We start from the raw sequence: 23,477 nt of genomic DNA on the forward strand, positions 1-23,477 counted from the left end.
AAAGCTTAAAAGAAATATAACAATATTACACAACATTATTACTATAAACTGGCTATGTTGTATTGAGTCTCACATTCATAAAAACAGATTTTTAATACTTTTTAAGTCTTGCAATTTTAGTGCTACTTGTGTCAAACATGCATCTTTGCATTTAAAAGAACATATTTAAACCAATTTAATGCTTTATAACTAAAACTATTATTTGTTTTAATTTACTTTGGCATTTTAAAAGGAGCTATTTTTTCCTGAAAATGCTCAAAACCAACAGATGGAAACACATCAAGCACCACCAGGTGTCATGAATCTTGCATCTGAGGGATCAAATTTAAAGCTTTAATTAGTCACTCTAAAGTTCTGTCATCTGATCTTGATTTAGTCAGAGGAAACTGGTTGTTCTTATCCAACATTGACTTCAACCTGTGGAGACAAAAATAGAAACTTTTCCCTAGATCATTAAATGCTTACAACACTTTATAACCATTTAATAAATGCTGAATTAACAAGGGAATTAGTTTAACAGATCTCTTTTAGGCTTCTGTGTTGCTGTTTGAATTGCTGGAGAAAGATGCTGCATTCTGTCTTGCATGCTGTATTGCAGAACTGTAATCACAGGGCATCAGGTGCTTGTGTTCCGCTGTCTCAAAGGCAAACTTTGCTGATGTGTGATAAAGTGAGATCACTCAAGTTGTTTGCTTTCTGGTTAACTGACAGGCTTGCAGTCCGTCAGAAGGTATGCTGGAACCGCAATTCCCAAGGCTCTTTGCAAGACTACTACATTTCCCATAAGACTTTGCAAGGAGCTGATAACGTAATGCAAAGCTTTGCCTGTTTAACTACAAAAACCACAATGCCTTGCGAGACTCACGCATGACAGAAAGCTCAGTGATGCATAGGAGGGAGCTCACCTCCCTCCCCATTGGAGGGGAGGCTGGCCCCTCCCATCTCAGAGTAGGAAGTGCCATTTTCAAATTACACAGGAAAAATTCTCTCGCATCGGAAAGCTGGAATACAAGGCTTTTTTGCAGGCTGAAGAGAATGTGTGGAGCTCAGAGACGATACAGAACAAAGCCCACATGGTGCAATCGGGGCTATACTGTCTTTTGCAAGTACAGATTCGTGTCCCATGTCCCATTTTGTGCTGTCTTTCATTCTTGCGCCGACTCTGGGATTGTGTGCAATGCAGCGAGGGGCGGCAGGAGGGGAAAAGTGGCGATCCCAAGGCAGCGAAAAAACAGCAGCAGGCAAAACTGGCGTGGGACGCAGCGATCCCCAAAAGCGGCGGGAGCTGGAGCCACAGCGGTGGTGGCCAGGGCTGAGGGGGTAAAGAGGCGGCAGCAGCTTCCCACTGAGATCGGAGCCGGAGCCGCAACCCCAGCTCCATGCCGGCGAGAACTAGCGGCAGGAGCGAGGGGAAAGCAGGTGGTTGTGCGCGACTTCTAAAGGTGTCCCCCCCAGGGTGGCTGCAGCGGGGGGCTGCGGCGGCAGGAGCAGGAGCCGATTGCGGCTAGCACAGAAAACTGCGGCAGTCATTTCGGTTTTTACGTTCTGCCACGCGTCCCTTGCAAGTTTTCTCTTATTTCTGAGTTCATACCAGAGGTTTTTTCTCATGGCTTCCCACATAAATAACGTGGACGGGCTTTGGACAAAACCTTACTCTCTAGCCCATACAACAAGCTTATTAAAAAGTTTTCCGCTGACTGCCTCACCACACTTAGCCACTATGCCCAGCAAAAGCCGTTTTGCAGCAGCCGTCTCGGCTTCCATTTTTTCAATAAGCCAAGATTCTGGACAGGAGGGAAAGAGCGACTCTCGTTTTTTGCTTACCGCGCCCCCTGATATTCCACCACTGGCAGCCTCTCCTGTCCCCACCTCCTCAGCTCGGACGCCCAGCGCAGCTCCACAGGCACTGATCTCAGCTCCCTGGTCCAGACTCCGACCGACTCGTGGGAACGAGCAATTGCCACTTTTTAGCCCGCGATTCTCCACCAATTAAAGTAAAAAAAAAAAAGTGTCGTTTTTTTGAGCTTTCCAGGGTCCGGTGCGAGAGTCAAAGACGTGTCCTTCATAGAAGTATAGTCAGTGCTCTGATTTATTGTTTTCATTACACACACACATATCACATACTTTCTGAGTCCACGAATAGTACAGGAATATTATTGGTTAGTGGCTGGGGTTTGCTTTCTTTACCATGTAACTTGATTGGTACTTCTCTCTAAACTATGTCCTTCTGTATCAGTGTTTCTACTTGCTTTTCCTAATGGCTGCTGCATACTTTATTGTTTACTGCTCTTGAAGCAGGCTCAAGGATACAGGGGGCCTGTTTCCCTTTCCATGGCCTGGGTTGTGCACAAAAGCTTCTAAGTTCAAATTTCCCCCAACAAGCAACTTATTGCAATGTGCTGGGCCCTGGCTGCTATTGTGAGAAATATAGGCCTAATTCTTGTCAAAAATATAATAAAGTATACTGTATGTCTTGCCAAATCATTCAATGGGATTCCAAAAGCATTGAATATTATACATCTGGTCATTGCGGAATATGCCGTAAAGATTTAGGAACAGAGCAACTATAAGCAAGACATGAAGTTAGTTTAACATTCAAAAAGGGAGTAAAAGAAGAAATCCAAAGTTAATGACTAAGCAGCCTGTCCTAGTTCAGCAGGAGGGACCAGCTAACCCTGTGTGGGGGTGATCAAAGCTGTGTATTCTACCCCCTCTATTCATTCCCCAAGGACAATGGGCCATTAGCAGCAGCTGCCCAGGGAGCCATTATCACCTTCACACCCAGCCTGAGGGGGGCGGAGCTGCTAATGGGCCATCAACAGCTCAACACCCCCTGGCTCCCAGAGTCAATCACCCATTGTGTGAGTCCCCGCCCAGGGGGAGGGACTGAGTGCTCCCTGAGGGTACATAAGTGGTGGGTAAGAAGACCTCGGGGACTTCTCGTCGGATCCAGAGCAGCAGCAGGACCTCGACAGCAGGAGATCACCGCTCTCGCCCAGACCACAGCCCTCGCCTGCACCAACAGGTTTTTCTTTTCCTTTTGCTCTGGACTTGGGGGAGCCACAGGGGTCTCAGCACAAGGGCAAACAAACCCCCTTGGGTTTGTGCCCCAGGACACTGGGTTATACTGCTGGGGTATTGTGAGTTGAAAGCAATTTCCCTTGTGTGTCAGTGTTGTTATAATAATATTATTATTAAATTTTAGCTCTGACTTATAATCTCTCTCGTGGTGAGTTCATTTTCCCTTGCTGGTTCACCTTCAAACCAGCACATCTTTTGGCGCCCAACGTGGGGCACGAGAGAGAAGTCAGAACTACAATTTAATTTTGTGTATTTGGGTACAGAAACTCCCTGACTACCATGTTGCTTGATGTATTCATGTGGATGGTGTATCTGGGCCTGTTCATATTTCGACACATGGGGAACCATGTGCCTGTTTTGATGCTCTCTTTAATACCAGGGAGAAGGATCAAAATTGCTTTATTAATATACTATGTTTATGTTGTCATAACATCAGAAGCAATGAATTTCATTGTGAATGTATATTCAGTCTGGTGTGCCTGTCCTGGTTTGGGTTGTTACCTCTGGGGTCTCATTAAAAATAACACCCAGACTGTGGGGAAAACAGGCGGAGATGGTTACTTCCACCTTTTCACCTCTGCTACAACAATCATTGAAAATATTGAGCTTCCTTTTGATGTTAGGGACAGCATAATCTTGCTGTTAGTGTTGCTTTGTCTCCTCTGTACTGTATACACCATGTTCAGGGTCAGAACTGGGCTCTCTAAGGAGACTTGCTGGAGGCCTGCCCTGGGAGCTGATGATGTTGAGTGGCACGGGAAGTGGGAAGATATGGGCCAGTATTTGGAGACCTTCTCTCCTCAAATGATCTGGAAATTCACCCCGGAACAACTGCAGGACCCTGCCAAAATGCTAAGCTATGTGAAAGGAAGATGCTCTGGTAGTCCCAGAGATGTGCAGCTCACAGCAACCTGCTGGGCCCTGGCCACTGCCTACCGCACACTGCTTGGTGTGGTACAGCATCATCAGGAGGAGGAGAAAAGGAGCAAATCCACAGGCACCATGTCCACCCAGACCATGACTGAGCCAGAGAGGAAGAGAGATACATCAACTAGCGCCATGTCCACCCAGACCATGACTGAGCCAGAGAGGAAGAGAGATACATCAACTAGCGCCATGTCCACCCAGACCATGACTGAGCCAGAGAGGAAGAGAGATACATCAACTAGCGCCATGTCCACCCAGACCATGACTGAGCCAGAGAGGAAGAGAGATACATCAACCAGCGCCATGTCCACCCAGACCATGACTGAGCCAGAGAGGAAGAGAGATACATCAACCAGCACCATGTCCACACAAACCATGGAGGAGCCAGAAGGACAACAGAAACCGATAGCAGTTGCCCCTGTCCAGAAAAGAAAATCAAAGACCAAATCAGTTCGTATAGTGCATGACGAGGAAGAGTCAGGACCTTCATCTCAAGCAGAAGAAATGGAGCCAGAAATAATCACCCGGTCCCTATCCCTGGGAGAGCTGCGTGAGCTCCGGAGAGAGTTCACACGACAGGCAAATGAGTCCATCTTGACCTGGCTACTTCGAATCTGGGATGCTGCAGCCAATGATACCATTCTAGATGGGAGTGAGGCAAGGCAGCTGGGATCCCTGTCTCGAGATGTTGTCATTGATCAGGGCATTGGAAAGAGACAGGAAACTCTCAGCCTCTGGCGGCGACTGTTGTCAAGCGTGAGGGAGAGATATCTTTGTAAGGAGGACCTCCACGTACAGCAAGGACAGTGGAACACGATGGAACAAGGTATCCGGTGCTTAAGGGAATTAGCCGTACTGGAGATAATCTTTTCAGAGGATGAGAGATTCCCTAAAAGTCCAGATGGTGTCCAGTGCACATCTCAGATGTGGTTAAAATTTGCACGACTTGGGCCAGAAATGTATTCTCGCTACCTTGCAACATTGCAGTGGAGAGAGGGAGAAGACAAGGTGGGCGCACTGGTCAGCAAACTCAGGATTTATGAAGACACTGTCACTGCTCCATTACGAGCCCATGTCTCAGCTGTGGAAACAAAACTGGCTGAACTGGAAGAGAAGATTAAGGAAGGACTCTTCCATATCTCTCCAGAACAAACAAGAGTCTCCGCCATCAGAAGCAGGCGTCTTCCAGCTAAGGAGAAAGGGTACACTCCACGCGGCAATCTGTGGTTTTACCTCCATGAGCATGGAGAAGATATGAGAAAGTGGGATGGGAAACCCACCTCTTCCTTAGCAGCTCGGGTACGTGAATTGCAAAGAGGCACAACTAACACAGGGAATTCTTCAAGGTTGAAGGCTGCTCCGGTCTCTCGTGGGCAAGGCTCCAGACAGTATAGGAATGATGATGTTATGCCCGATCCTCTTGAAGGAACCTCCCGGTCATATTCACAGGGAGAGCGCAGTGAATACCATGACCAGAACTAGGGGGGCCCTGCCTCTAGCCAGGTAGAGGAGAGGGACAATCGGGTTTATTGGACTGTGTGGATTCGGTGGCCTGGCTCATCAGACCCACAGAAATACAAAGCTTTAGTGGACACTGGCGCACAATGCACGTTGATGCCATCAGGATACGTCGGGGCAGAATCCATCTCTATTTCTGGGGTAACAGGGGGATCCCAACAGCTGACTGTACTGGAAGCTGAAGTCAGCTTGACTGGCAAGGAATGGCATAGACACCCCATTGTGACTGGTCCAGAAGCCCCGTGTATCCTTGGCATAGACTACCTGAGGAATGGATATTTCAAAGACCCAAAGGGACTGCGTTGGGCCTTTGGCATAGCTGCTGTGGAGACAGAGGAAATCAGACAGCTGAGCACCTTGCCTGGCCTCTCAGAGGACCCTTCTGCTGTAGGACTGCTGAAAGTTGAAGAACAATTGGTACCGCTGGCCACAGCCACAGTGCACCGTCGGCAATACCGCACTGACCGAGACTCTGTGACCCCCATACACAAGATGATTCGTGAGCTGGAGAGCCAAGGGGTGGTCAGCAAGACTCACTCAGCCTTTAATAGCCCCATATGGCCAGTACGAAAGTCCAGTGGAGAGTGGAGGCTGACGGTGGATTACCGTGGCCTCAATGAGGTCACACCCCCCCGAGTGCTGCCGTGCCGGACATGCTGGAGCTTCAGTATGAGCTGGAGTCCAAGGCAGCCAAGTGGTATGCCACCATTGACATTGCCAATGCCTTTTTCTCCATTCCGTTGGCAGCAGAGTGCAGGCCGCAGTTCGCTTTCACCTGGAAGGGGGTGCAGTACACCTGGAATCGACTGCCCCAGGGGTGGAAACACAGTCCCACCATTTGCCATGGACTGATCCAGACTGCATTGGAAAAGGGTGAGGCTCCAGAACATCTACAGTACATCGATGACATCATTGTATGGGGGAACACAGCAGGGGAGGTTTTTGAGAAAGGAAAGAAGATAATCCAGATTCTCCTAAGAGCTGGTTTTGCCATTAAACGAAGTAAGGTCAAGGGACCTGCTCAGGAAATTCAGTTCCTAGGAGTGAAGTGGCAAGACGGGCGTCGTCAGATTCCAACAGAGGTGATCAACAAAATAGCAGCTATGTCCCCACCGACCAGCAAGAAGGAAACTCAGGCTTTCCTAGGCGCCGTGGGCTTTTGGAGGATGCATATCCCTGAGTACAGTCAGATTGTAAGCCCTCTCTACCTTGTGACACGGAAGAAAAATGATTTCCAGTGGGGCCCTGAACAACAACAAGCCTTTGAGCAGATTAAACAGGAGATTACCCATGCAGTAGCCCTTGGGCCAGTCAGGACAGGACAGGATGTGAAGAATGTGCTCTACACTGCAGCCGGGGAGAATGGCCCATCCTGGAGCCTCTGGCAGAAAGTACCTGGGGAGACTCGAGGACGACCGCTGGGATTCTGGAGTCGGGGATACAAAGGATCTGAGGCCAGCTACACCCCAACTGAGAAAGAGATCCTGGCAGCTTATGAAGGAGTTCGAGCTGCCTCAGAAGTGATTGGCACTGAGGCACAGCTCATCCTGGCACCCCGACTACCAGTGTTGGGCTGGATGTTCAAAGGAAAAGCTCCTTCTACCCATCACGCCACTGATGCCACATGGAGTAAGTGGATCGCTCTGATCACGCAGCGAACCCGGATAGGGAATCCTAATCGCCCTGGGATTTTGGAAATCATCACCAACTGGCCGGAAGGTGAGAGTTTCGGATTGTCCTCTGAAGAAGAAGAGGAGCAGGTGACACGAGCTGAGGAGGCCCCACCATATAACCAGCTACCAGAAGAGGAGAAGCGATATGCTCTCTTCACAGATGGCTCTTGCCGCATTGTAGGGACAAGCCGGAAATGGAAAGCAGCTGTATGGAGTCCTACACGTCGAGTTGCAGAAGCGACTGAAGGACAAGGTGGATCAAGTCAGGTTGCAGAGCTGAAAGCTGTTCAGCTGGCTTTGGATATCGCTGAACGAGAGAAGTGGCCAAGACTCTACCTTTACACTGACTCGTGGATGGTGGCCAATGCTCTGTGGGGATGGCTGGAGCGCTGGAGAAAGGCCGGCTGGCAGCGCAAAGGGAAACCCATCTGGGCGGCTGAGATGTGGCAGGACATCGCTGCCCGGGTAGAGAAGCTGAGTGTGAAGGTCCGTCACGTAGATGCTCATGTACCCAAGAGCCGGGATAATGAGGAGCATCGTAACAACGAGCAGGTGGATCGAGCTGCCAAGATTGAAGTCTCTCAGGTAGATCTGGATTGGCAGCATAAAGGTGAATTGTTTCTAGCCCGATGGGCCCATGATGCCTCTGGTCATCAAGGCAGAGATGCGACATACAGATGGGCTCGTGACCGAGGGGTGGATCTAACCATGGACAGTGTCTCACAGGTTATCCACGACTGTGACACATGTGCTGCCATCAAGCAGGCCAAGCGGGTGAAGCCTCTATGGTATGGTGGACGATGGTCGAAATACAGGTATGGGGAAGCCTGGCAAGTTGATTACATCACACTTCCCCAAACACGCCAAGGCAAGCGCTATGTGCTGACCATGGTAGAGGCAACCACTGGATGGCTGGAAACATACCCCGTATCTCACGCCACTGCCCGGAATACCATCCTGGGCCTTCAGAAACAAGTCCTGTGGAGACACGGCACCCCAGAGAGAATAGAGTCTGACAACGGCACCCACTTCAAGAACAGCCTCATAGACACCTGGGCCAGAGAGCATGGCATTGAGTGGGTGTATCATATCCCCTACCATGCTCCAGCTGCCGGGAAAGTTGAGCGATGTAATGGACTGCTGAAAACAACCTTGAAGGCGTTGGGTGGGGGAACTTTCAAACACTGGGAGCTGCATTTGGCAAAGGCCACCTGGTTGGTCAACACTCGGGGCTCCATCAATCGAGCTGGCCCTGCCCAATCAGAACTCTTGAATACTGTAGATGGAGATAAAGTCCCTGTGGTCCATATGAGAGGTATGTTAGGAAAGACTGTTTGGGTTAGTCCCACCTCAAACAAAGGCAAACCCATCCGAGGGATTGTCTTTGCTCAAGGACCTGGTTGCACTTGGTGGGTAATGCAAAAAGATGGAGAAACACGTTGTGTACCACAAGGGGACCTAATTTTGAGCGAGAAGAGTTTGTAATGTTTCATTGCATATATGTATATATATATATATATGTATAGGTAAAAAGGGGATTAATTTGGGAATGACTAGATGGAGTAGAATAAGGGGTGGATAATGTCCTAGTTCAGCAGGAGGGACCAGCTAACCCTGTGTGGGGGTGATCAAAGCTGTGTATTCTACCCCCTCTATTCATTCCCCAAGGACAATGGGCCATTAGCAGCAGCTGCCCAGGGAGCCATTATCACCTTCACACCCAGCCTGAGGGGGGCGGAGCTGCTAATGGGCCATCAACAGCTCAACACCCCCTGGCTCCCAGAGTCAATCACCCATTGTGTGAGTCCCCGCCCAGGGGGAGGGACTGAGTGCTCCCTGAGGGTACATAAGTGGTGGGTAAGAAGACCTCGGGGACTTCTCGTCGGATCCAGAGCAGCAGCAGGACCTCGACAGCAGGAGATCACCGCTCTCGCCCAGACCACAGCCCTCGCCTGCACCAACAGGTTTTTCTTTTCCTTTTGCTCTGGACTTGGGGGAGCCACAGGGGTCTCAGCACAAGGGCAAACAAACCCCCTTGGGTTTGTGCCCCAGGACACTGGGTTATACTGCTGGGGTATTGTGAGTTGAAAGCAATTTCCCTTGTGTGTCAGTGTTGTTATAATAATATTATTATTAAATTTTAGCTCTGACTTATAATCTCTCTCGTGGTGAGTTCATTTTCCCTTGCTGGTTCACCTTCAAACCAGCACACAGCCTTTTGATATAAGATAGATACAATGTAAACAAAGATTAAACCGGGTACTTCAACACAATAGGAGACAGACGCAATTAAGATAAGGAGGGAGTACCCCAAGGGAGAGAGATAAAACTTGAGCAACTGAGCTTCTCAAGTAAAAATTTAAGCTAAGAATATCGCAATCCTTCCTGACAGAATCAGATGGGAAGATTTAAAAAGGCAATCATTTAACAAGAAATAAAGGATATGTATGCTTTTACTCTATATAAGCAGAGCCTGCGAGCTTTAAGTTTGTTATTGACAGAGCGGTGACTCTGCGGTTACACCCAGCGCTGTTTTACTCTGTGATTTTCATTACCTATACAATTAAAACTGCCCTTTTTGCTGAGTGACTTGGTCATTCTGGGTGGTCATTTATAACACTATTTATCAGACACTGCTCATCACTAGACAGCATCCTCAGGGGGAGGAGGATAAAAGTAGATCAATGGGCAAGCCTCCTTCCAGAGGACTGAAGATAAGGCTTCAGGGAGGAGGAGGCTATAGCCCACAAGGTGTTAGGTTTGTGAGGTCCAAGGGGCAAACTCTTGGGCCTGTGATGCTTATCTCCTATGAGCCAGGCTGTGTCAAAAGAAGCCTTTTGGGCACACACCCATCACAGCCCTTGAGAATGCCTGGCTCTTAGCAGGGGTGCCTCCCGGGCGGCTCCCCCCCCCCCCCCCAAGCCTAATTGACTGCAAAAACCAAGGCTTCAAACCTCTGTAAAAGCAGCCCCCTTCCCCCCCACACACACACAGAGTAGCACCAGGAGGGTTTCTTAAGATATATAAACCCACCGGATTTTGTGTTTTGTGGGCTTCTCTCCCCCACCACTCCCCGATAGACCAAGACACCACCAACACAACCAACCAAGACCTCTGAAGGGGTGACTATAAAACTTTTCCTCTCTTCTCTCTTTCTCTCTTTTCCCTTACACATTTCCTTGGGTGGCTTACTTTGGCCAGACTGTAAGCCAAAGTTTTATAGGCAGCTAGACGTTGGCTAGAATATTAGTATTTATTTTATTTAATAAGGAAAAATAAGTAACATTATTTATTAAGGAAAAAAAAAACAAACAGAAATTGATTTTAATAAGTGATATCAGTGTCCAGCTCAGTTAGCCCCAGCCTCAGTGATTTCAGCTCTTTGTGAAGGCAAGAGAGGAGCAATACAGTGCTTGCAGCATGGCAGAGCACTGGACGACCTAGGAGACCAGCTCCCAAAAGGTTCGTGCTGGACTTGGGCCAAAACCTCGTTTATATTCACTTTTTTTTGGCGTAGGCCACGCCCCCTTGCACAGACGCAGTTCATGTCTTTCGCAAGAGTTGTGCAAACTGTGTCCCTTCTGCGCATGCCCAGTTCCTGTATTTCATAAGAGTTACGCAAACTGTGTTCTTTCTGCGCATGCTCAGTTCTGTGGCGCAACATTCTGCGTTGTGTAGGCTTGAGGTATTGCGTAGTAGTTGCCGTTCAGCGGCCGCTGGGCTGGTCCCGTGACTTTCCATGCGGCTGGCTGAAGATGGCGGTAATAGAGTTCCTAAGATGACTGGGCTACTCCACGTAGGGGTCTGGTCACAGCACTGCGGTGGTGGTTCACCCTGATGCGGCCGTGGGGCTGAGGTGGCTCCGGGAGTGAAGTGGGTGGTGGCAGCCACAGATACGGTGGCTACTCCAGGCGGTGGCTGACCTGTCTCATATGCTGAACCAGTGGTGGGCTTGGCAGGAGATCGAAATTTTATTTATTAAAAAAAAAACAAACAGTGAACTGGAGTGTGGATAACTCGGGACGGGGAGAGTGGATGCAGCGTCTGTTCCAAGGGAGAAGGGCGGGGGGGGTCCCGGGATGGACTGAGGTGGGGAGGGGGACGGGGACCGGGAGGGAGCTTTGGCGCTGCACGGTTTGGCAGCCATGGGCAGAGCCGGGCAGGCAAAAGCCGGTGGCTGGCACGAGCAGCCTTGGGGCTGGGGTCAGCACCGGTGGCGGTGCCGGCTGGGTGAAGAAACCAGGACGGGGCTGGGGGAGAAAAAAAAGGAGGGGGTAACGGGGGACCAGCGGGCTAGCAAAAACTGGGTTGGGGTTACGGGATTTGGTTCCCAGCGGGGCGGCTGGCGACAAAACTTCGGCACTGTGGTGGGAGCGGGGTTATGGGGTGTGGAGGGTGTTTTAGCTGGCGTAGGGCTGCACAGATCCGGTGTGGGGATTGTTTGGGGAGACAGGGGGGCAGCCTAGGTTTGGAGAAGGGCTTTGCCAAATTTTGGGGGGGACCCGCGGGATTGAGACAGAGCACAGGGTCGGGGGGGTTGTCCGGGCACTGGCTTGGGAAGGGGGGGAAAGGGCACTATAGCGAAACTCGCGTCCGAGGGTGGGGGAGGCTTGATAAGGGAAAAAAAAAACCTGGGGGGGAGAAGGGGTAGACGCCGGGCTGAGAAGTACTGAAACCAGGATGGACTGAAGGGTGGGGAAGGGAGGAGGGGGTTTACGGGAATGCAGCCGAGCCAGAGGTAGGCTTCTCTCAACCCCCTGCGGTGGGGGTCTGGAAGGTTGTAGTTTCGATTCTTTTGTCCTTTTAATCATGGTTTCTTATCTTTGTGGCTCCTGCAAAAAAAACCTGTCCTGCGCTGGGTTTCAACAGATTTTTAAACATATATATATACTTCTACATTCAAATAAAAATCATGAAATACAATTTCAATTTGAGTTTAGCAAATTAATAAATTTCATCTATCACAAAAGTACCTTTATTAACACCGTTGGGAAGTGCACAGAGTCTGCGCCCTTCAAATGCAAATTTGCAGACAAAAATCTTGGTCAGCTTATATAGTAAATTTTGCTAAGGGTACCAGTAACAAGACATCTTTTAAATTGCATTTTATGACTTCACATTTTTGTGGATTCATGGTTTTACTGATAGAGAGCTCCAGCTCTGAGTATCTTATATTGCTTAAAAAAACCCAGCTCTTTTATTCTTTCTTATCTTTGGCCTTGCATAAGACCAAAGCAAGGGCGGATTTCCTGATTACAGCTTACCAATTAGCACATCTTGTTTTTCTAAAGGTTTTTACATTCTACTAAGTCATCCTCATGCTAAGCGAGGTCTCATACTCCCTAGTGTGACAAGCATGAATGTGATTCCTGTCGGTAAAAACAAATAGATTATTTGGGCTCCTATAGAGACATGAAAAAAAACTTATGGCCAGCCAATTAAACAAAAAATCCAACTTATACCAACATGAAGAAATAAACAAGATGGTGTTAAATCACTTTATCTCCTACAACCTTGTCAGGAACTAAATGAATTGTAACAGGAAGGTTGAAGAGTTAAAATTTTCCCACATCTAAGTGGGACAGAATTTATGGTGGAGTTATCACTGGGGTTGTAATAGTGACTTAGCTATAGTGGTATATGTTAAACTGCTTAACAATGTACTTAGAATGTCTATGCATGAGTCTAATGAATATGTATGTAGAGACCAAATAAATGTTAGAGTTACACTGTGTTCGGGGTGCGAGGGCGAAGCAATGCTTTGCTCGCACCCAGCATGCTGAATTGCTTTTATAATATAATAAATTTTAATTGAAAATCTATGACGCTGAGACTCTTTCTCACACTAGGTAAGTTATAATGAGCCTTTGGTTCATTATTACAACATAAATGGCTACATGTCTGTTTTCCTTTGCAACTAAATTGTTCTAAAATAAATCACATGATGCCGAAAGGGTTTTTTTAATTTTTCAATTTTCATATTTTGTAGATTTTAGAAACACAGTAGATGTAATGCTGTAGATTTTAGTGAATTAATATTTAGCAGCTTGTAGCATAAAGTCCTTCTATCTCTACCCCTGCTCCAGGACAGGCAGCTGAGATCTGCCAGCTATTTAGTCTCTTCCTCAAGGTACTTGATTAAAGCATATCAGAAGAGAACATAAACATGGAGCAGTGTGACCCGAAGCCCTGGAGAGCGTCCAAGAGACCTTTGTGTGCTGAAGAAGAGGAGGTGGATGAAGACGAGGGTCCCAACGATCCCAGCCCCAATTCAACAGGGGTGGGAACTGGGAGGGGACAGAGGTGGAACTGGACATGTGGACAGTAGTGATTGGATAGGTTATATTATAAAAGCTATAGAACTTAGAGCTTGCTGGCGCGCACGTCGATGTATTCCTGGATGAGCGGGGTTGCTCATTAAAGTGCCTGCCCATTATCTTATCTCCTACAAAACTTGGCTTGGAGTCTTTTTTACAGACTTTTACGGCAAAAGTTTGGCGCCCGAAAGGTGGAAGCAGGACCTGATTCACTTCAAATTCCTGGTCCGGACCACGGACGTGATATAACGGGCAGTTACTATGGGTTTCTGTGGCATTTGGCTACGGAAAGGGGGGATTTTTGCCCCTGGTAGGAATACGGAAGGGCCGGGAGGGAGAACTGGCTTTAGGCCTAGCCAGTTTCCTGGCCTGGGAGGGACGGGGTTGTCCCTTGAGCCTCGGGAAGGGCAGACCACGCAGCATTTGCAGGAGGGTAGCAGGCTGGGAGGCCGGCTGCAAGGGGGGCGCCTCTTGTGAACTCCGGAGTCAAAGCTGTCTGGTTTAGCCTGAGGCACTGGTGGTGGTGCTAAAAGAATCATTATGGGCTGTGTCCAAAGTTCAGAGGACGAGATACCAAAAGATTCCCCTTTAGGCTTGGTTTTAGATCACTGGAGTCCTCTTACTGGTTCTGAAACATCTTTGAAGAAACAGGAACTGTGTAGGCTCTGTCTTAATATGTGGCCACTGCATTGTAAGCGTGGGGGAAAGGTTTGGCTTAAAACCGGGTCTTTTGTGCTAGAGGATGTGTTACAGCTAATTTCGATCTTGCATACAGAGGAAAGATGGAATGAAGTGAAGTATGCTGAGTTGTTTTTGGCCTTTTGCTCCCATCCAGAATGGATGAAAGGGTATGAGAAGGGTATTTCCAAGGCTGGCTTCCCAGCTGGGGACTCAGGAGAGCCTGTGTTTGTTCTGGGGAAGGCAAAGGGGAAACGGCATGGAAAAACCAAGAAAGAGGATATTAGCCAGGTTTATATTCCTAAGGAAGAGGATTGGGACCTCTTAATTGCTCCAAATTTGAGGGCTGGAGCAGCCGGAGGGGCCGCTGGATCTGGTCCCGGAGCGGGGGCAGCGGTGGCTGCTGGATCTGGTCCTAGCGTGGGGGCAGGGGCTGCTGGAGCAGCAGTTCCCAGCCCAGGGCTGTCGGCGGGACCTGTTGGAGCAGCAGCAGGGGTGGCTGCTAGAGACGGGGAGTTGCTTGTCCCCTTACCAAAGCCGGAGCTGGCGGCACAGAGTGGGCAGGCTGGTGGAGGGGCTGATGCTCTGCAAGCGATTGATGGGGCTGCGGCTTTGCGGCCAGGCACGGCAGGGAAAGCCGGGGCGTTCAATCGGCCAGGCGCGGTTACCATAGCAACAGGGGCCATAGGAGCGGCTGGAGCCGGGGCAGGGGCTCAGGTTGGAACGGATCTCACGGCTAGAACAGATCAGCCCGTGGGAAGAGGAGATCATGGACCTGGACGGGCTGTGCTCGACCCCCCAGGGACGGCAAAGTCGGCAGGACCAGCTGATCTTATAGATTTCAGTGCGAGCGATGGTGTGGTGGCAGGAGCTGCAGGAGGGGTTGAGGTGGTACCCAAAATGGAGAGACCTTCCCCATACAACCTAGGAGCTTTCGATCCTGCCTTCGAGGGCAGGGTCAGGCACGCCTCCTTCCCCTTAACACCTCCCATTCCTTACCCGTATGGATTATATCTGTAGCCAGGGGGGTACAGTGGGGGCGGGGTTGTCCCCACTGCTCCGCCTTGGCATACAGAGCCGCGGAGCAGAGGCGGGGGGCATTGGGGGAATTTCCTGCTTCGAGCTCACAGCAACAGGGAGCAAGGGAACAGAGGAGGGGAAGCCTCCCCCCACTTTTGTTCCCCAGGAATAAAGAATCAGACGTGGAGCATTCAGGTGATGAATCGGATAGCTCAGAGGAGGAGGAAGCTCCCGTGGTAAAACCAAAAGTGAAAGCTTCTGCGGCGCCCACTAGGAAAGTAGGGAAGAGATTGCTGACTGCCTTATCAGATCCTGATCCCATAGCTAGGAGAACAAGAAAAGGGAAGGAAAAGCTTGTGCTAGAAGCTCCTTTAAGGCAGGCTATGGGAAACCAAGGTCCTATGTATATAAAGACTCCTTTTTCACTGGTAGAGCTGCAGCAGTGGAAGGCTTCAGTGGGGTCATATAGAGACAATCCCGATAAAGTTGGTAACTAGGTAGAAAGAGCAATAAAGACTCAGGTTCCGGATTGGTTCGACCTGGAAGTGCTGATGGACGCCCTATTGGACAGCACAGAGAAAGAAATGGTTAAGAGAGCAGCAAAAGCTGGAATTCAGCTGCTGAGGGCAGCTGGGCAAATTTCAGGGGAAGTTCTGCAGATATTTCCCTCAATGGATCCAAAATGGGATCCTAATGTGCCAGCACAGAGGGAAGCACTGACACGATACCAGGAGTATGTGGTTTATGGGTTCAGACATGCTATCCCAAAAGCAGTGAACTGGGCTAAGATGTATGAGGTAAAACAGGACAAAAATGAATCTCCTACTGATTTCCTGAATAAGCTGAAAGATGTCATAAGAAAATACACAGACATAGATACAGAATCAGACACAGGGAAAAAGCATTTGGTTAATTTGTTCATAGGCCAGTCTGCAGATGACATAAGGAGGAAACTGCAGAAGGCAGGGGACAAAAAGGATATTAGTGAGTTGCTGGATATAGCTTGGGTGGTATACTGGAATAGAGAACAAAAGGGCAAAACAAAGGTGTTGGAGCTGGAGGAGGAAGATGACGATCATGGACACTGTAACTGCCAGGAGCGTCGTAAACACAATACCCAGAATAAAGGGTGTAAGCATCATTACCAATATGATAGGTGTTCCTACTGTAAAAAGAAGGGGCACTGGAGAAGGGATTGCCCAGACCGGAGAAAGGATGAAAACCCTCCTCTTCCCCCTCCAGCCCCTCAGCTGACTGTGAGTCAGAATGCATGAAGTAGACCGGAGGTTACTACCCCAGCAGAACCTCTGGTTATAGCTAAGCTGGGGGAAGAGGAAGTTGAATTCTTGGTTGATACAGGTGCAGCTTATTCTGTGTTAAACACCTTGGAAGGGAAACTGAGTCATGATTCTATAACTGTGGTTGGTGCTACCAGGGTAAGTGAAACCAGGCCTTTCTTTAAGCCTCTGAAGTTTAAATTAGGCAAGCACTGGGTAACTCATCAATTTCTTTATATGCCAAACTCTCCCAAGCCTTTACTAGGCAGAGATTTTTTAGAGAAATTGGAGGCTGAGATTAAATTCTACAAAGGGGGGAAAATAAAAGTCATAATTCCTGATATTAAATATATCGAAGCAGCTACCTTTTTCATACAGGAAAGCCACGAGGAGATCCCAGCAGAGGTAGAGGATGCTGTCATCCCCTTAGTATGGGCCAATGATTACCCTGGAAGATCCAGGTAAGCAGAACCAGTAAGCATCACTCTCAAGCCAGGAGCATCACCGGTAAGACAAAAACAATACCCTTTGAGCCTAGAGAGCTTGAAAGTATTAGCACCCCTAATTGAAAAGTTTCTCAAATTCAAGCTATTGGTAGAATGTGAATCCAAATATAATACCCCTATCCTGCCTGTGAAAAAGGCTGATGGAAGAGCTATCGTTTAGTGCAGGATCTAAGGGCAATTAACAGAATAACAGAGGACATACACCCTGTAGTGGCTAACCCATATACCCTGCTCACCACATTAACTGATGATTTAGGGTGGTTTACTGTGCTTGATCTCAAGGATGCCTTCTTCTCTATTCCTGTGCATAAAGACAGCCAAGACCTCTTTGCTTTTGAATGGCAGAACCCTGAAACAGGAAGAAAGACCCAACTCATCTGGACAGTTCTACCCCAAGGCTATAAGAACAGCCCAACGCTATTTGGGAACCAACTAGCTAAGGAGCTGGAGGAATGGAGAAGACAGGAGCCAGAGAGAATCCTCCTACAGTATGTCGATGATCTTATGCTCGGCACGAGAAGCCGAGATGAATGCATCAGACTCACTGTAAGTCTTTTAAATTTTTTGGGTTTAAATGGATATAAAGTCTCAAAAGGGAAAGCACAAATTGCAAAGGAAGTAGTCATCTACCTGGGGCTGGAAATATACAAGGGACATCGACGGCTCAGTGCAGACAGGAAAGAAGCCATCTGCCGTCTCCCAGAGCCCCACACCGTCCGAGAGATGCAGGCTTTCCTGGGCATGGCAGGATGGTGCAGACTCTGGGTGGCTAATTATGGACTATTAGTCAAACCCTTATATGGAGCACTGAAAGCAGCCCAGGGAGGAGTCGTGGAATGGACTGATGAAACTAGAGCTGCATTTAAACAGCTGAAACAATCCTTGATGTCAGCTCCAGCACTGGGACTGCCAGACTTAACCAAACCTTTTGAACTGTTCACACATGAGCAACAGGGTGTTGCCCTGGGGGTACTGTCACAGACCCTAGGATGCCAGCGCAGGGCTGTGGCTTACTTCTCCAAACAGCTAGACAATGTCAGCCAGGGGTGGCCGGGATGTTTGCGAGCTGTGGCTGCGACTGTTGTCCTAATCCAAGAAGCTCGGAAACTCACCCTGGGGCAGTGCCTTGTCGTGTATGTACCCCATGCAGTTCAGGCAGTGCTTGAGCGAAAGGGGGGGTCACTGGTTGTCCCCTAGCAGAATGCTCAAGTACCAAGCTGTGTTGTTGGAACAGGATGATGTTACCCTGAAAACAACATCCAATGTAAATCCTGCCATGTTTCTGTCCTCGACACTAACTGACAGTGTGCCCGAGCATGATTGCTTACAGACACTGGAGGAGGTCTATGCCAGCAGACCAGACCTGAAGGACACACCCCTTGAGAATCCAGACTGGGAGCTGTACACAGATGGGAGCAGCATCATGCAGGATGGTAAGCGTTTGACAGGATATGCCGTCACAACGAAAGATGAGGTGATTGAAGAAAAAGCCTTACCAGCAGATGTATCATCCCAGAAAGCAGAACTAATTTCATTAACGAGAGCCCTGGAACTAAGCGAAGGAAAGAAGGTAAATACCTGGACAGATTCTAAATATGCTTTCAGCGTGGTTCATGCCCATGGAGCAATCTGGAAGGAGAGAGGCCAGTTAACTGCTCAGGGCAGTGGAATCAAACACGCAGACCAAATTAATGCACTTCTGCAAAGCATTTGGAAACCAAAAAAGGTGTCTATCATTGCAGAGCTCACCAGAAGGGGAAAACAGCCCCTGAATTGGGAAATCATTTTGCTGATCAGGCAGCAAAAAGGGCTGCAGAAAAAGGCATTCCTCCAGTAATACCACAAAAAGAAATTGACTTGACAGGATTCACCCCAAAATACCATGAAAAAGACCAGCAGTTAATTAAGTCCCTTAACGCAGAAATTAAAGAAAGTGGATGGGTGGTTACATCCACAGGACAGGTTGTAGTTACAGCCCCAATCCTTAGAGAAATAGCTCTGCAGGAACATGAAGCTACACACTGGGGAGGTGAAAACCTTCTAAAGCACCTAAAAAAGGTAATCATAGGGACAAGCATGACCGAGGCCGTGCAATCCACTGTTAGCAAATGTGAAATTTGCAGGCAAAATAATCCTGACACAACCAAGAGAGTGGTGCTAGGGGTATCAAAGGCTGGAGACTTTCCTGGAGATTATTGGCAAATAGATTTTGCTGAGTTACCACCCAGAGAAGGGTATAAATACATACTGGTACTAGTTGACACATTCAGTGGATGGCCTGAGGCATACCCCTGTCGCACCAACACAGCAAGGGAAGTGGTAAAAGCTCTACTTAACCACATAATTCCAAGATTTGGCATTCCTCTGGGAATGTCATCAGACAGAGGGACACATTTCATTGCAACCCTAGTTAAGGAGGTGTGTCGTACCCTCGGAATTGTTTGGGACTTGCATACCCCCTACAGGCCTCAGGCGAGTGGCAAAGTTGAACGCATGAATGGTACCCTCAAAATGCAAATCAGTAAAATTCGTCAAGAAACATCCATGTCATGGATTCAAGCTCTGCCTCTGGCTCTCCTGAGAATTCGTATTCAACCAAGGCGGAGGGATAACTTAAGCCCTTATGAAATACTGTATGGGAGACCATACCAAGCTCTGCACCTCCCGGGGGACATTCACATAAAAGGGAAAGTTGATTTACAAAAGTATTTAATGGCTTTAAGCTCTACTTTGCAGAAACTCCAGAAATTTGTTGAGCTATCCAGACCAATCGGACTAGACACACCTGCTCATCAGTTCCAGCCCGGAGACTGGGTCTACGTCAAATGGTGGGACAACGATCTGCTGCAAGCTAAGTGGAAAGGACCCTTCCAAGTCCTGCTGACTTCTTTTACTGCAGTTAAAGTTGCCGGGAAAGGACCCTGGTTCCATTACTCCAGAGTGAAGAAAGCATCGATTCCTGGGACAATCGACAAAGCAGAACCGGACACTGAAGACGATGATGCGGCTTAGACTGCTTCTTCTGTTCATGTGGTCTGTACAGTCAGTAACTATGATGCGAGTGTGGAATCAAAATTTACATGTGACCCTAGTGCAAAATGTGTCTAAAATCCTTCACAAAACTGACTGCTGGATTTGTACACAAATGCCAGCAATTGATGATAAAGAGAGTGATTGGCCCCTGATTGGTATTCTAATGAACGAGACAAACTTTGGTGAGACTTTCGGAGTCCCGGGGACATGGAAACTAGTTGAGAGAGCCTATTATTCAATACCCCTGAGCAATGTAATTCTCGGTCAAGACGATCAAACTGTTCCCTGTCTGTTTATTAATGTTACAGGAAATGTCACCCTTCCTACTTACTGTGACACCAGCACAGCTACCAAAGGGTTAACCCCAAAGATGGTGATAAAAATGGCAGCACGACCCTGGAGAATAGTCCCTAAACAGGGGTCAGGGTGGTACTGGATCTGTGAAAATGAAGCCTGGAAAGTTTTACCCCTCAATAAAGACAGGGTCTGCACTTTAGGAGCTGTGATACCAAACATAATTTTTGACCGAATTGATGAACAGGAAGAGTGGGGAAGAATCTATCCCAGAAGGGTAAAGAGAACCAATAATCCCCTTATAGATCATCCCACACTTTTCCACAGCATAGTCAGAGCTGCAATTCCATCCTTGGGAGTAAGTGAATTAGAAAAAGCAGTTGTCAACATCTCAGCTATCCTTAAAAACCTCCAAGATAAAACCACAGATGCTATTACAGCTCTGAAAGAAGAGGTCCACAGTTTGTCTCGTGTAGTTCTGCAAAATAGAATGGCCCTGAATTTGATACTAGCCTCACAGGGAGGTGTGTGTAAAGTCATTAACACTAGTTGTTGTTCTTACATAGACCAAAGTGGAAGAATTGAGAAAGATCTGGCTGCAATTCGGAAGCAAACCAAAATTCTGCATCAGGTAACCCTTGATAATGTCTCATTAGGCCTGGATAATGTTTTCCACAAGCTCACGTCATGGTTGCCGAACTGGACCTGGATGAAACAGCTGTTTTTGGTAGTGATATATGTAGTTAGTGTTTGCATAATCGCTTATTGCATGATCAAATGTTGCAAATGCTGTTCATCTCTTTGGTACAATTTCAAGTATGGAAAGTAGAAGCGAACAAAATTTTGAGTTTTATCCGTTTCTAAAAGGAGGGACATGATGCCGAAAGGGTTTTTTTAACTTTTCAATTTTCATATTTTGTAGATTTTAGAAACACAGTAGATGTAATGCTGTAGATTTTAGTGAATTAATATTTAGCAGCTTGTAGCATAAAGTCCTTCTATCTCTACCCCTGCTCCAGAACAGGCAGCTGAGATCTGCCAGCTATTTAGTCTCTTCCTCAAGGTACCAGATTAAAGAATATCAGAGAGAACATAAACATGGAGCAGTGTGACCCGAAGCCCTGGAGAGCGTCCAAAGAACCTTTATGCGCTGAAGAAGAGGAGGTGGATGAAGATAGAGGGTCCCAACGACCCCAGCCCCAATTCAACAGGGGTGGGAACTGGGAGGGGACAGAGGTGGAACTGGACATGTGGACAGTAGTGATTGGATAGGTTATATTATAAAAGCTATAGAACTTAGAGCTTGCTGGCGCACGCGTCGATGTATTCCTGGATGAGCGGGGTTGCTCATTAAAGTGCCTGCCCATTATCTTATCTCCTACAAAACTTGGCTCGGAGTCTTTTTTACAGACTTTTACGGCAACACATATATATAGAGATCAGCAAACATTGATCATCTAGTACCCTTTTACTGTGGCTGCTTTCCTAGCATGGCTCAAAATGGATGATGCAGCAGCGGTTACTCTGCTGCCGATTGAAACAGCTTTGCGTGAATTACCATGGAAAGCAGCATGTAACTCTGCTCACAAGTTAGCAGGGAGATTGGGATCGTTGTTAGTCACTGGTCTCAGAGATCTTGATTGTGGGATTACAGCCCTATGGAATTGAGTGAGAGAGCTGAAAGACAAGAATGGTGCTTTAAAACATGTGAAACTGTATGCAAGCAGTGGTTACTGCTCAGAAGGAGCACTGCTGTGAACAGCAACGCATTATAGAATGACAAGTGGTGTGCCTTGCTAATGAACATAAACAGAAACATGGAAAGAGTAAGGTCTTGACTTCCCAGGTTTGTGCTTTTGTTATGGACCCGTCATGGAATCCTGAGAAATGAGATGGAAATATTTGGATGGGGTTCTTGGACTCTGAGATTGAGTTTGAGCCAGACTCAGCAGACAAAGATCTGGTAGAAGCATGACCCCTCATGCAAATGGAGGGGCAGCAGTGTCTGCAAGGTGGAGGGATATGGGTCACGTGGACCTATTCCCCAAAGGAGTTATGGGAGCCTTTAGAGACTTACCAGCAGAAGAGTGCAGAGGGCATACTGGCATGGATTTTAAGAGCTTGAGATTGTGGTGCTGCATCGATTTGCTTATTAGTGGGTGTGAAGGATCTCTTAATCCCTGTAGCCACTGATAACAAAATCCAACAGGGGTATTTATGCTCAACTCCAGAATATCTGGGGCCCTGATGGGCAAGTTATTGTTGCGCCTACTCTGTATCAGTGGCTGTGTGCAGTGGTTTTAACAGTGCATGTAGATCCTGCTGGATTAGTGTTGTCCCTTGGGACCTGATGTACAAGGGAAGAAGGTATTAGTTTACTGCAGCAGATGGGGGTGGCTCATGCCCTGACCACAGGATCTAATCCTGATGAAGTAGCAGTAACAAGAAGCATTAAAATGTAGCTCATGAAAGGGGCAGCTGATAAATTGAAACCCCTGGTTATATCAGCAGTCACAAATGCTACTGGTAACACAGATGCCTTGGTGAGTGCATTGAGAGATATTGAGGCTATAGCCTCATGGCCAGCTGTGTGGGTAGTGAAACAAATGTGGACTGATCTTGTCCAAGCTGGTGTTCCACAGTCAGAAATAGATGTAATTACAACATCAGAAATGCTTTGCTACTGGCAGAAGTTAGTGCCTGAGAAAAGAAATAATTCCCCCCAACACCTCTCCTGCCACCTCAAAGGACTGCAACTCCTGGAGGATGCCGAAACAGCAGAAGCAGCGGGTTGGTGAGTTCCCCCAGATTGCTGCCACTGTAGCCTCTCACCGGGACAAGGACCAACACCCCTATCTTCCTCTGCCTATAGAGTGGCGATCTGGAGGAACTTTGCATGCGTCAACTCTGGTGGATACAGGCGCAGCAGTTGCTGTATTACAGTGATATTGCTCCTAATGCAGCTACTTCGCCCAGGGCACCCAGCGCACTGTGATCATGCAGTGCATCTTAATAAAGAATGCCTGCTTCCTAAAACTCACAAATTGAGTCTTAGAGGTTTCTTTTAAATGCCTGTTAAAGCTTCAAACAAAAGTGGTGGGGGGTGGGGGGTGGGGGCTGGGGAGAAATTTTTCTCTCCCTCCCGACACAAAG

Source organism: Pithys albifrons, chromosome 26 (genome assembly GCF_047495875.1).
Source record: "Pithys albifrons albifrons isolate INPA30051 chromosome 26, PitAlb_v1, whole genome shotgun sequence".
NCBI lineage: Eukaryota > Metazoa > Chordata > Aves > Passeriformes > Thamnophilidae > Pithys > Pithys albifrons.